Here is a 12,708-nt window from a genome sequence, read left to right on the forward strand (position 1 = left end):
TACCAGTCCTGCAAAATTAGAGTTTGTCGTCTTTTTACTTTAATAAATTTAAAACTGTAATAAATATTTTAACTACTACTTAAACTAAGATCACTGAACAAACTGAACAAATGTGAGCTTGTTGATTATATATTGGATGAAACAGGGTGTATAAAAGCAAGGTACAGTCATGATGTTAACAGTAACACATGGAGTCCTTTGTTAGTAACTTTCAAACTTCTGCTGAGCACTGAGGTAACGACAGGAAGTAAAAAAGCACAGTGCCAAGGCACGGTACAGTTTCTCTCTGATAACTAATACCTGCCTGCACTGCTAGAAGGTGCTAGAATGGATGACTATGATTGCATCAGTCAAAGCGAGTAAACGTTAGTTTAGATAATACTTTGGAAAAATTCAGCGCGCACAAACCAGCTGAGCCACTGTCTCTGCGCATGCTTGTGTCTGAATGCAGGCTGCTGGGACAAGTGTGACTTTAGCGCACAAACATGTTCCGCATGACACATGCGCTCCATCATTCCAGTAAGCCAACCAGAAAGTCCGCCCTGAGGCCTGGTGCTCTGTCGCCCGACAGACCTAATCCCCGGGCTTACTCCCTCTCATCTCACTAAAGTCCCCATTTGTAGTGAACACAACTCATCTGGCCAATGAGGCTCACTGGTTTTGCGCGCACACACAACAACATACCCTTTGTAATCCGTCCCTATTCTCTCTTTTATCTCTTTTTCCCACTCTGGGTTCATCCCTTTCATAAACATACACTGTGTGCAGTATAGACATGGGTAACCATGCGAGTATAAGCATTTGGGAGCACAAACAATTGTCCTCATTCCCTCGTTCTAACCGCAGGCTACAGTGTGCAGTGATAAGAATATATCCTCCTCTTTCCTAGTTAGCTATTTTTTTTTATTATAGTCAGTTCAAATCAAGAGGAGAGATGAGACGCAATAAAGGAATTTAGCTGAAACGTTACGTTTAAAGGTACGGCAGACTTTACGCATGAGTACAAAAGACACCGATAGTTGTTTTTAAGACAGGCTGCACTGCATTGTTTCATCCGGGAAGTCAGGCAGTGCTGGAACAGACAAACAAGCAAATAATAAGTTTCTCCCTCTGTCAGATCTAACTGGATCCCATTTGTTCCCTGTTCAAGAATCTGGGCTCTGGCACTATTTGTTCTGCGCATTCTTCCCTTACAAAAACCCCACATTAAAAGCTGGTTTCATAATTAAATGCTCGGCTTTGTTTTTCACAGGCCAGGAACTCAGCGACGCTTCGAGAACAGCGTGCGTACGTGTGTGCGTGCATGTGAATAAATGGGCGTGTCGGAAAGTGAAAGAGAGAGTACAACAACAACAAAAAGAAAGGAGGAAAAAAACAGACAAGGGCGAGAGAAGCGTGAGGAAGGAGCGCGCAAGCCGGAACAAGCTGTAACTTAGTAAGGTCAAGTGACTTCTTATTTACACTGGAAGATGTGCGCGTTTGTCCCAATTCACTGCAGCTCTCGCTGTGTTGTCATGGACACAAGATCGTGCCAATTGAAGACCCCAGAAAGGACCGGAAACAGGCCAAACAAGTTGCGACATTAAAAGAAGCCCTCCAATAATATGAAAAAAAGCGCAGTGGTACAGCTATAAACCTCAGTAGTTTTGCAGCTTTTTGCACAAGCTTGACATCATGAGTCACATTAAACAAAACTTTTGCTTTTTTTCTATGAACCTCAACCACGTTTGTTGGAACTCACCGTGTCGTGCTGTTTGGAAACTGTTGCAAGGTGTTTTACCACATGACTAACATGACGGGAGATTTTACAGATTCTTATTGTGCGCAAAATCTTTGCACAGCAGTACTAGAGCTGTTAGGAGGATATGAAACTGTGGATGTTAAAAGCTAATGTAACATTTAGGCCTTTGCAGTGTAGATTTGGGTCAGTCATATGACTTGTGGGATCTGAGTAATTGCCAATTCCTCTCTACTTCTCTGATAAATGGACCAGTCGACGGTCATCGTCTGCGCTAATCCGTTTCTGTCCTTTTTTTGCTGAGCGTGAATGCTTACAACCTTTATTGTAGAAGTGAAGCGACGGTGGGACAACAGTAACAAAACGTGTCATTAAAAAGAGGATTAAGTGTAAGCACTGCGTTAGAGACGCGGGGAGGAGGATGTGGGTGAAGAAATGAATGTCTTATGGAATGAAGACACAACGTCCATCATTCTCTTGATCACCTTTCCTCCCTTCTTCACGCGTGAACCTGTGCGCCGGTCATAGAAAAGACACAAGCAGGAATATTGTGAGAAAGAAGGCCTCATCTTTTCTCAGACGAGCATTTTCTCAAAACATTTCCCCGAACTTATTTTCTCGAAAGAATGTCTGCTATAACCGCAAAACGACTTTCTGACAATAAAGTCTTTCACGTCCCACGTATGCTTGACAGAAGGCGTCAATATTTGTGTCAGGCGTGCAGTGTTTTGTGCGAAGAGGGACGTTTTGTCTTCGCACAGGGATGCGTCAGTCAAGAAGCAGAAAGTCTCACTTCCCATAGCCTTGAGGAAGCGGAATTGTGGATGTTTGCCTTATAAGAACACGGGACAAAATGCTCAGACTGCGTGTTTGAAACGCAGAAAAACACAAAACACGGACCGACGTGCAGCAACTGCACATCTTTTAGAGGCTTTGAGAAAAATCCAGATTGATCCAGTCATGTGAGTTTTCACTACACAGTTTCCTACTTCCTCTGAACAGAAGGATCCTCTGTGCTAAACAAAATGATGGTGACAGTTCATCGCGTCTCCCATTTTGCTGGTATTTGCATCAGTATTGTTATTTTTCAATGCCTCACCTATTATAACACACATGCACTGGGATCTTGGTCCCATAATTGCTTCACATCCATCCTTTAGGTTGTCTTTAATGCATGTTCAACTACAGAGGAACTGGATCATTTCTAGGCAAAAAATACACAACTCATAATCGCACACACAAACTCAGGACACATCTTCACCACTACATGCTGTTTTAAAAACAAATTTATGTTCCAGCCCTGCCTTCCTCTGTGGCACCAACAAAACTCACGTGGACAGGCTTCAGATTACTAATATAATTCACCATGGAAACACAAACACACCAAGCGAAGGCTTCTGAGGCAGATTTATCTGTGGGCAGAGGTGGTCACAAGGTCACTGCAGGTTTTCCTGTATGAGAGAAAGTGTGTGTGTGTGTGTGTGTGTGTGTGTGTGTGTGTGTGTGTGTGTGTGTGTGTGTGTGTGTTTGCTGTACGCGTGGTGTGAAGCAGGTGACCGTTTCTTGTTGCTTTCTAAATGAAGACATTTATTTAAGATATGTAATAGCCTGCAAAGCGCTGACAACAAAGCCACCTCGGTGACCTTGGTAATCAGTGAAAGACAAGCAGGCACTACAGAAATGTCTGAGCGTGTCGCACGTGTCCGAGGTTGTAAGACATGTGACACGAGAAACACTGAAGGTGTATTATGCTCATTTACATTTTGGGTATGTCTCCTCATTATAACACCATTATGGGTCAGGACATATTTGCCTTCCCCAAGGACATGATGTTTTCACAGTTTATCTGACTGCAGGATTATGCAAAAACTACCATGACAATCTTCATGAAAGTCAGCTGAGAGGTGCAGCATGGACACAGGAAAAATCCACCAAATCATTCATTCGATTGAAGTTGAAGTTTTCTCAAATGAGGTATGAAAGACTCGAGCCCCCTCATAACCCTATATTGGATAAGTGGTTAAGGAAATGGATGGATTAAGGCGCCAGCCACACAGGCCTGGATACTGGTTGCTAAAATCCTGGCAACTCATAATCTTTGTAACCTCTAACAACCAACAAACAGCTGCGGTTCAAATTTTTATTTCCTCGGTTTGGCATGAAGGAATATTTTCCCCAGTAAACAGTGAAGACCAATGAGTCTCTGTGTGACTGGACTTAATTAAAATATGATGGTACCTGGACTCAGGACCCTGTTTTTTTGGAAAGCACAACTAATTTTGCAGACGGCATTAGGAGGCTCTACGATAAGCAAACCTGCCAAGGGAGCTGCCTGCTGCTGGCCAATGAAAATAATGCAATTCTAAGGCCTTTTTGTATCGGCTTAACTATTCAGACCCAGAAAAACATCTGTCTTTTATGTACAGTCTGTGCAAAACACACACTAACTGCATTGTTACTTCTTCAAACTGAGCTATTATTACTACCTTATCTGTCAACAGCAGTTGCTTGAGTTGGCTGCTATAGTAACCGCTAACCAGGTTTGCAGTACATTTTGCAGCTTTGACCAAACAAACGTTTCTAACAGTCTAGATCTTTATCTTCTCCTCGCAGTGGAGCATTTCCTGCAGGCAATATTTTTTACAGTGAAAGATATTTCGAGATGTTAATTATTTATTTGCTTATGAATAAATAAATAAATAATTAAGCTAACACTTATCTACTTAAATGTATATTATCTTTATTGTATAGTATCTGTATGTCATAGCTGTTTCCATTCCAGCTTTAAAGGTGAGCCGCTGTCTTAACATTTGAATGTGTGCAGTGCAGATTGTGTATCCACATGCTGGGTGAGGGCACAAGGCAGGAGCTTACCTGTCTCAATGTGAAATCCCTATCTCTTTGTGTTTGTGTCATGTAATTTGCATAAATACCTAATTTATTGGGTTAAATATTATTAAAACAGCCTACCCTGTACAGGAGGAGAGCTAGTGTAGTCAGAAGGAAAACTTCAGTTTTAGTTCAGTGAATGCAGGTGGTGACTTTATTTCTTCAATACTAACTAAAGTGGTCACAAAGGAAAAGCTAATGCTATTTAGTAAAACCCCGTATTATTGAACTAAAGAAGGCAACGACCTCAGGCGAAAAACTCGTCCTCAACCTTAAAGTGTTTTTATTTACAGTGTAATTTATTTAGCATGAAAAGAGCAAGGTCACACCTTTAGGAAGGATTCTAGGAAGTGGGTGACTGGAGTTTTGGGCAAAACACAAAGTCGTGGACAAAATACAAACGCTGTTCTTCACTTCTAATATGTGCGAATATGTGACATTGGCAACAATAAACAAAGAGCTGGGTCACAGTGTGGCACTGAAAGAGCTACATTACTAACACACCCGCACAAAGGGTCAGAGCTGATGTTAGGAAATGTAATGTTGAAATGTTTTGACAGAGGTTAAACTGGAAGCGGCAGCTTTTGTTTAGAAAGTGTTACAATTAAAACTTTTACATTATAATAATATTTTTTAGTAGTTATTTAAGCCAAAATGCTGTGATTATTCTCACCATGTTTTCAGTGTTGCTTTTTGTTGCTGTTGTATTTTCCATTTATTGTGTATTTATTACTCATTGGTTGGTTCATCTCTGCAGACTGTATAATGCATCGCGCCTGGGCAATAATAAAGATATCCCCTACACTTGATCCTTGATTACAATATTTGTATTATTATTTATTTTCACATTTAATGCTATCCACAGCAACTGTGATGAGTCAGTTCCCGACGTAAATATTATGGTCTGCCCTGGCAGAACGCGCCTGCTTGCATCTGCTGCTGGCGCCATAACAAAACAAATCACGTGCAGCAATGATAAAACATAACAACAAGGAAGGTGACAAGTAAATTTCCCACTACATGAGAACATTCTTTCCATGCGTAAGACAAACGCAAACACACCACCGCCACCGGCGCCTCTTGTTGTGTGTGGGCCGGATGAATTACATGAAAGATCAACGGTACTTTTTTTTTTACCTATAAATAGTCAGGAACTGGCTTCCAAGAAAATGCTGAAAGCTCGAGATGATAAAGCTCTAAATGCAGACTGTGTCTCTACTTTAACGTACACATTAGTGGATGCCAGAAAGAGAAGGAGGAGCACACATCCATGCATTAGCACCGCAGTCTCGCTCCATTACTTTACCCATTCGAGCCCGCGCTCTGTATGTGCCATGGCCTCTCTTGTTACAGCTCTCCTCAGCTGGATATGTAATTCAATATGATACTTGCTCAGTTAATCCCCCATTTATATTAACAGATAAGACTGTGAAAGAAGTAGATTACAAGCACTTACTGCAAAAATCCATTTGACATCTGAGTCTCATTCATCCTGTCAGTTAACGTGAAACTCAACATTTTCCTGAAACATCTGCACAAAACACCGAGATGAAGACTTTGATCCACATTCCGAGACATAATCTGACCTAGATTTGCTGTCTCACTTTAGTTGGTTTTGAACTCGTGTTTGAACTCTTTGTCCGACGTTAATCGGCGCAGAATCTAATCCATTTATTTATTGGTTCTTTAAGCTGCTCGGCTCGCAGATACATGGTTCAATCTGAAGTGCAACAGCACTTAAAACCACTTTATGAATGCAATTAGGTTGTAAAATGTAACCGTGCAAACAAGGCTTGAGCTTTTATTGCACTGGGTGCGCTGGATGCTTTGTGGACTCATGAGTGCCTTTCAGCAAATAATAAAGTACTGCAGGTACTGCGAGACGGGAAGTTTGAGCTGCCAAATAAACTCCGGTTATAACTGGATATATTACTGGGGTCAAAATGATGTAAGATCTCATGACTGGAAGCAGACTGGTTAATAGTTGATTGATTACAAAGATTATCACTGATAGCCTGCGGCCACTGTGCGTGTCTATGTGTGTACTCGGATGTGTCTGCGTTTTTTCAGTGTTTGCCCACATGCCACGGCGCCTTGAAGTTTGACCGATGACATTTGTAGGTCGCGTTTTATGTCCGCCTGCTTTAGGGCTAATTGGCCCAATAGGTCTAACACAGAGACGTCTTATTGCAGCATCAGCAGCTCTGCTTTAAGCCCCCAGATTGATGGTGGTGGGGGGGTTGACCTACTGCCTTAAGCAGCGGAAAATTCCCTTTCCTCAAGTGTGAACAGAATAATGATTAACTGCGTGCACGGTGCAATCCAGGTTCCCTCAATCGTCATAGTTATTCAGATTCATTTTCTGCTGAAGGTAAACATCTCTGTGTTGCTACTTAAGCAGTTGATTTGTATGGAAATGTTTGAAGGGAACAAGATTAGAAAGTACTGATAAATGATGCTGAAGGGAGCGAGAAGGCTCTAAGGCGAAGGTGCTTTTCAGACGTTCACCTTGGCCTCAGAAACACCCCACCACTGGCATCACTGCTCTAATGTGTATCATCCTCAAAGGGGATATGCTGCTAACTAGCGCATTATGTAAACCACGGTGTGATGAGCTGACCACTGGTATGCAACTAATTGGCTTTTGCTGGCAGCTTCTCACTGTCAGTGTGGGTGAGACGTGTTAAGAAGAAAGACTCATTTCTTATGATTTTAGAAGCTTTTGAGGCCTGCTGTATTTTCTAATGCATAATGGAGCTGTCATGTTTATATATTTGTGTGCTCACCTCACTCTGCTGTGTGTCCTTAAATAACAACAAAACCCGGATGAAACTACTGTGCATGTAGGACTTCAAAGAACTGCAGCCTTGTTTCGTGAATTTCATAATAAATAGACATTAAAGCCAGATTTTCTTCTCTTTTTTTGGCTCCTCCAGTATTGACTACGGGTTTTCATGTGGCTCCAGTACTGATGTTTGTTGTAAAATTCCCTGAATCATAGCATGCTTGCTCCGAGCTCTGTTTTTTTAATTTATTTTAATAAAATAGCGATGTTTTATGAGTTCAGCTGAGATAATCCCATTTTAACAGTCATGAGGAATAGACATGAGAGACGGCACCCGATTAAAAATACTGGCTAGAGGAATACAGAGTAGAAAGGATGACTGAGGTTATTTATGTGTTTCAAAGAAATGAAGATCTAAGTGTCTGTGCTCTGGGCATGAGCTTTGTTCACAGAGAGAGGGGAGGGTTTTTTTTATTATTATTTTTAAAAAGGGAGGAACAGAGGGGAAAAGAGCAGGCAGTGTTTGGAATGATCTAAAACAAACTGTCACATGTGAGTCTACAGATTTGCATGGTTTTAAACTGCTGCCATATAAGTGCACAGGAGCCTTACAAGCATCCAAATGTTGACTCAGTCATTTATGTAACATTCAAATTGCTTCTGCCACAGCTGCACCGATCGAACCTCAGAGCTTGATGTGATTTTCTCCCAAGTCACCGACTATTTGAAGGGATCCACTGACTGATGGTTTTGAGTAGTTGGTTTCATGACCTCTTGGCTTAAAAACAAAGCACACAAAAAAGGTGAGCAGAAGCACCTTTTCGTGCATTTTTCCACTTTGCCTTGCCCATCTCTATTGGCTGTAGGATATCTTTTGATTGGACGGTTGCTGGTTCAATCCCCAGCTGCTCCAGTCTCCATTCCAACTATCCTTGAGCAAGATGCCAAGTTGCTCTCTGATAGACAGGTATGTTTTGTGTGACTCCAGAGAGAAATAAGAGTGATTTATATTTATTTACAACCCATACAGTCTTTCATTCCCACAAAATCCTCCTTGTGGATGTTTGTTTTTGTATGTGGTTCTAATTTCACAAGACTGACTCACTTCCTTGTGTGGGAAATGTTGGAAGTGGAAAAGTGAGAGTCATGTTAGTACACTGAAGCATGTGAGTGGTTTTGTATATATCCATGGGTCAAAAAGCCTGAGACTCCTCCCCCTTTAAACAGCGGCTCAGTTCAGTGGTTAAAAATAAAAGAAGTCGTTTACTACAACAATACTTTGTGTGTCATAGTCAACAATCCGTTTAATAAGTAAGAGCTGGATGGTGACTATGAGCTTCTGTTGATAATTATGAAGAAGTAGTTTCATGAGAGGCAGAAGAGACACTCACTGATTCACTTGCCACTGTTTCAACATAGAGGTCAAAGGGCAGGAGACGATGCCGCTCAGGTTCAAGGTTCATGACCGCTGTAATATAGCTAACATACCACAGTCATACATAAGTGTCTAAGACCCAGACCAAGGAAACACTCCTATCTGTCAGTGTAAAGATGTTTAACTGCACAGTTAATGTAAGAAAAACTGTAATTACAATAGTACATCTACTTTTTTTCTAGGTGGCAAAGAAATGCTGCTGTAGAAATGAGCTGAACATAGAGGTTAAATTCTTACATTTTAACAAATAAATGTGTAAAATTACAGAAATAGTTCTGGTAGCTTCTTGCCCAGAAAGTCTTTTGTTAATTCGCCTTTAAAATTTGCACAGTAGTGAAAAAAAACAAGACTTTTCTCTCATTAAATTACTTTTACTTATTTACCTTGGTGTAGCTTGAATGGCCATCGGGGAGGTTTTTATCAGCAGGACAAGTTATAAAACGGCCTCCTTCACATTTTCCTGATGCAAACCATCCTCAGCTGCAGCAAAGCAAAACCTACCTGCAACGTCGGCATCACAAACTGAGGGGTTTGTTCTTTCATTTGGAGAAAGCGCAACATATCCAGCAAGCATTGGAAAACCTGCACGGAAATAATGCACTGGATTTAATTTCATTACACTGAGTGTCTCCTTTGAGAGAACAACACTGCTTTAAAAAAAGAAAACCAAAATATCTGCGTTAACACAAGATTACAGGGCGGAGTTTTAGGAAGTGAATACAGGTGATTCTCAACACAGAGGGACACAGAATGCACACAACCAAATCTAACCTTTGACCCACTGAAAACCCAGGGTTTTTTTTGCCAGTATCTTCAGCCCGTCATCAAACGCACACTGTAGAGTTTTGCAGTTTATCTACCTTATCAGAGGACTGTGTGACTCCAGCTCACGTGGCACTGTTCTCCTTTTCCCGTGCCCAGAGGGTGAAGGGTTAGGATGTCGTTAGAAACAAAACTACATTTTGCACAGTTTAGTGACTCTGAAAGGCACACTCACGTTTGATGCTCCAACTACAATTTACCACAATGACAGGAGAACTGAAGCCCATTAAATCCGGGGGAATGATATAGTCGGTATCCTAAGAAAAAATAGAGAGCTCGCCATAATAAATGAGTCCGCATCATATTTTGCAAAATAAGACAGCTGCAAATGGTTGGTAAGACCACAGCTGGCACGAAGCGGTTTGCTTTCAAAAGAAGTTTTCATGTGGGGAAGTTTCCAAACACTGCAGAGCCTCTCTAAACTCCTGACAGGACTTCATCCTCCTGCTTGTATTCAACTTCATACACGCAAGGATCAGACACGTGTTACAGCCGGGCTCAGATACCTAAAATATTCATAGTGTCCTTGTCAGAACACATTTCTGCAGCTCCAGTGAACAAATCTCTGTAGAAAGAACGGGCGCCAAGATGACTCAGTGAAGTAAGGGCTGCGTCCGTTGTGCTGGCATTGTAAAACAGGCAATAAATACTTAAAATTATTATTTTGGACTTGGTTCAATAATTAATGTCAAACGTCAGAGATAAAACCCATCTTCACGACAAAGTAAAATCTTTTTTTTATAAATGCCATATACACAAGACAAAGTAACACAAAATAAGAAATACTATTAGTAACAAGTACTGTGCAAAAGAGAAGCGCAGTGACATATGGAGATTAGCTGAGAGGAATTAAACAGCACAGAGATGCAGCTTTATCTGCTTTACAGTGAACAATGACAGATAACCACATAAATACATTTGGATTACATAATGTCATCATTGTTTCACTTGTACGCTTGCTTGCTACAGTAAAGCAACCACAGAAGGACCTTTCATGAAAGTGGAATATATAGGATACCATCCATCCATCCATTCGCTTCCGCTTATCCTTTTCAGGGTCGCGGGGGGCGCTGGAGCCTATCCCAGCTGTCATAGGGCGAGAGGCAGGGTACACCCTGGACAGGTCGCCAGTCTGTCGCAAGGCTAACACACAGGGACAGACAACCATTTGCACTCACATTCATACCTAGTGACAATTTGGATTATCCAATTAACCTATCCCCACAAGCTGCATGTCTTTGGACGGTGGGAGGAAGCCGGAGTACCCGGAGAGAACCCACGCAAACACGGGGAGAACATGCAAACTCCACACAGGAAGACCCCGGCCTGATGGTGGAATTGAACTCAGGACCTTCTTGCTGTGCGGCAACAGTGCTAACCACCGTGCCACCGTGCTGCCACTATATATATAGGATACCATCATTTTTTAAACGAACACATTTGCAACTGGTGTAATTACTGTCATGTAAAAAGGCTTTTGCAGGACTCTTTGCTGTCCTGTGAAAAACTACGTGCAGCCCGTGATTCAATAACTGTTCGCGACCACATTTTGCAGCAATAACTTGAAGTAATCATTTTCTATGTGGCCTTATCGGTCTGTCACATTATTGCGGAGGACTCTTGGCCCGCTTTACTTTACAACGTTCCTCTCTTATGTACAGCTCTCGCTGCAGCATTTCAGTGAAGTTGAAATCTGCACTTTGACATCTTGGTTCCCCCCCTCCCACATCATTAGATTTGCTGCTGTGCTTGAGATCATTGTCCCGGTGCATGATCCAATTAAGGCCAAGCTTTAGCTGTCAGACAGATGGCTTCACATGAGACTCTAACATACTTTGGTAAACAGAGGAGTTCATGGCCAGTGACTGCAAGGTGCTCCAGTCCTGTGACTGCAAAGCAAACTCAGATCATCACTCCTCCATCTTCCCTTTTCAACCTCTTCTCTCTAAAAAAAACCAAACACCTCATACTTGTTCAGGTTTATCTAATTTTGCTGTCATGAACTTGAACTTTTAACATGCTAACTGAGGCCTGCAGCCAAGAGATGTAGCTCTTAGCTGTTTTTGCTATTTCTGAACAGCTGTGCTAATATACACTTGAATGCTCCAGACCAGCAAGCTGCCAGAACGTCTGCTTTTATAGAGATGTCACTCGTGCTGAGGATCGGTTAATCAATGGTTTAATTAGCAGCATCCGGCTGCAACCTACAACCTTTATTCTTAATTGGAAGCTGTAAGGGTGCCCTTAGTTTTTCACAGGACGCTCTGCAGTGCTCATAAGATGTTCTTTTATCTGTATTTCTTGTCTGCCCCTGAGGCTTCACTACTAACAGCTGGGATTTTAAGCTTTCCATCTGGTTAACATTTTATGCTTTGTTTGGGTTGATGTTGTAGCTTTTATCATTTATAATTTAACGTTGATTTGATTCTGCTCATTCCAATAAAAGGCATTATAATAATAAAGTCCTGTGGACACTTAAAATATAAGTCACACTGCAAACGAACACTTCAGAAATGACTACAGCTTTTGTACACAACTAAGCTAAAAAAGAATATTTGAAATACAAAGTTTTGGGCTGTTTTTCTTAATATCGGGGATGTTTTGGAAATGTATCCCTCTGGCTACTCAGTTCTCTTCTTTCAAGCCGACTGCTAAAAACACCTCCTTAAGAAACTAACTGATTGATTGGATTGTGTGGCTGCTTTCCAGCTATAATCGTTGTGTGTGTGTCTGAAGCTCCAGGCACTGTGTTGCCTGCCAAGAGCTCTTCATTCCCTATTCCACACAGGCATGAAAGTGATTTTGCAAACAGAAAGCTTATAGTGAGCACATCATGTGTCTTAATGCATGCTCAATCATCCAGGCAAGGAAATCCCAAAAAGTTGATTGTGTTTGTCTGGATGTAGCGTTCTCAGTGGGAGAAACTGAAAACTGGCCATAGGTGTGAATGGTTGACTGTCTCTCTTTGTTAGGGTGGAATTCAAACATTTATGCTACTTTAACTTTGATCGTCGTGTTTAAATGTTCATACAAGTGTTT

The sequence above is a fragment of the Haplochromis burtoni genome, unplaced genomic scaffold (assembly GCF_018398535.1).
Source record: "Haplochromis burtoni strain Fernald_Lab_line unplaced genomic scaffold, NCSU_Asbu1 Contig_256, whole genome shotgun sequence".
Taxonomy (NCBI): Eukaryota; Metazoa; Chordata; class Actinopteri; order Cichliformes; family Cichlidae; genus Haplochromis; species Haplochromis burtoni.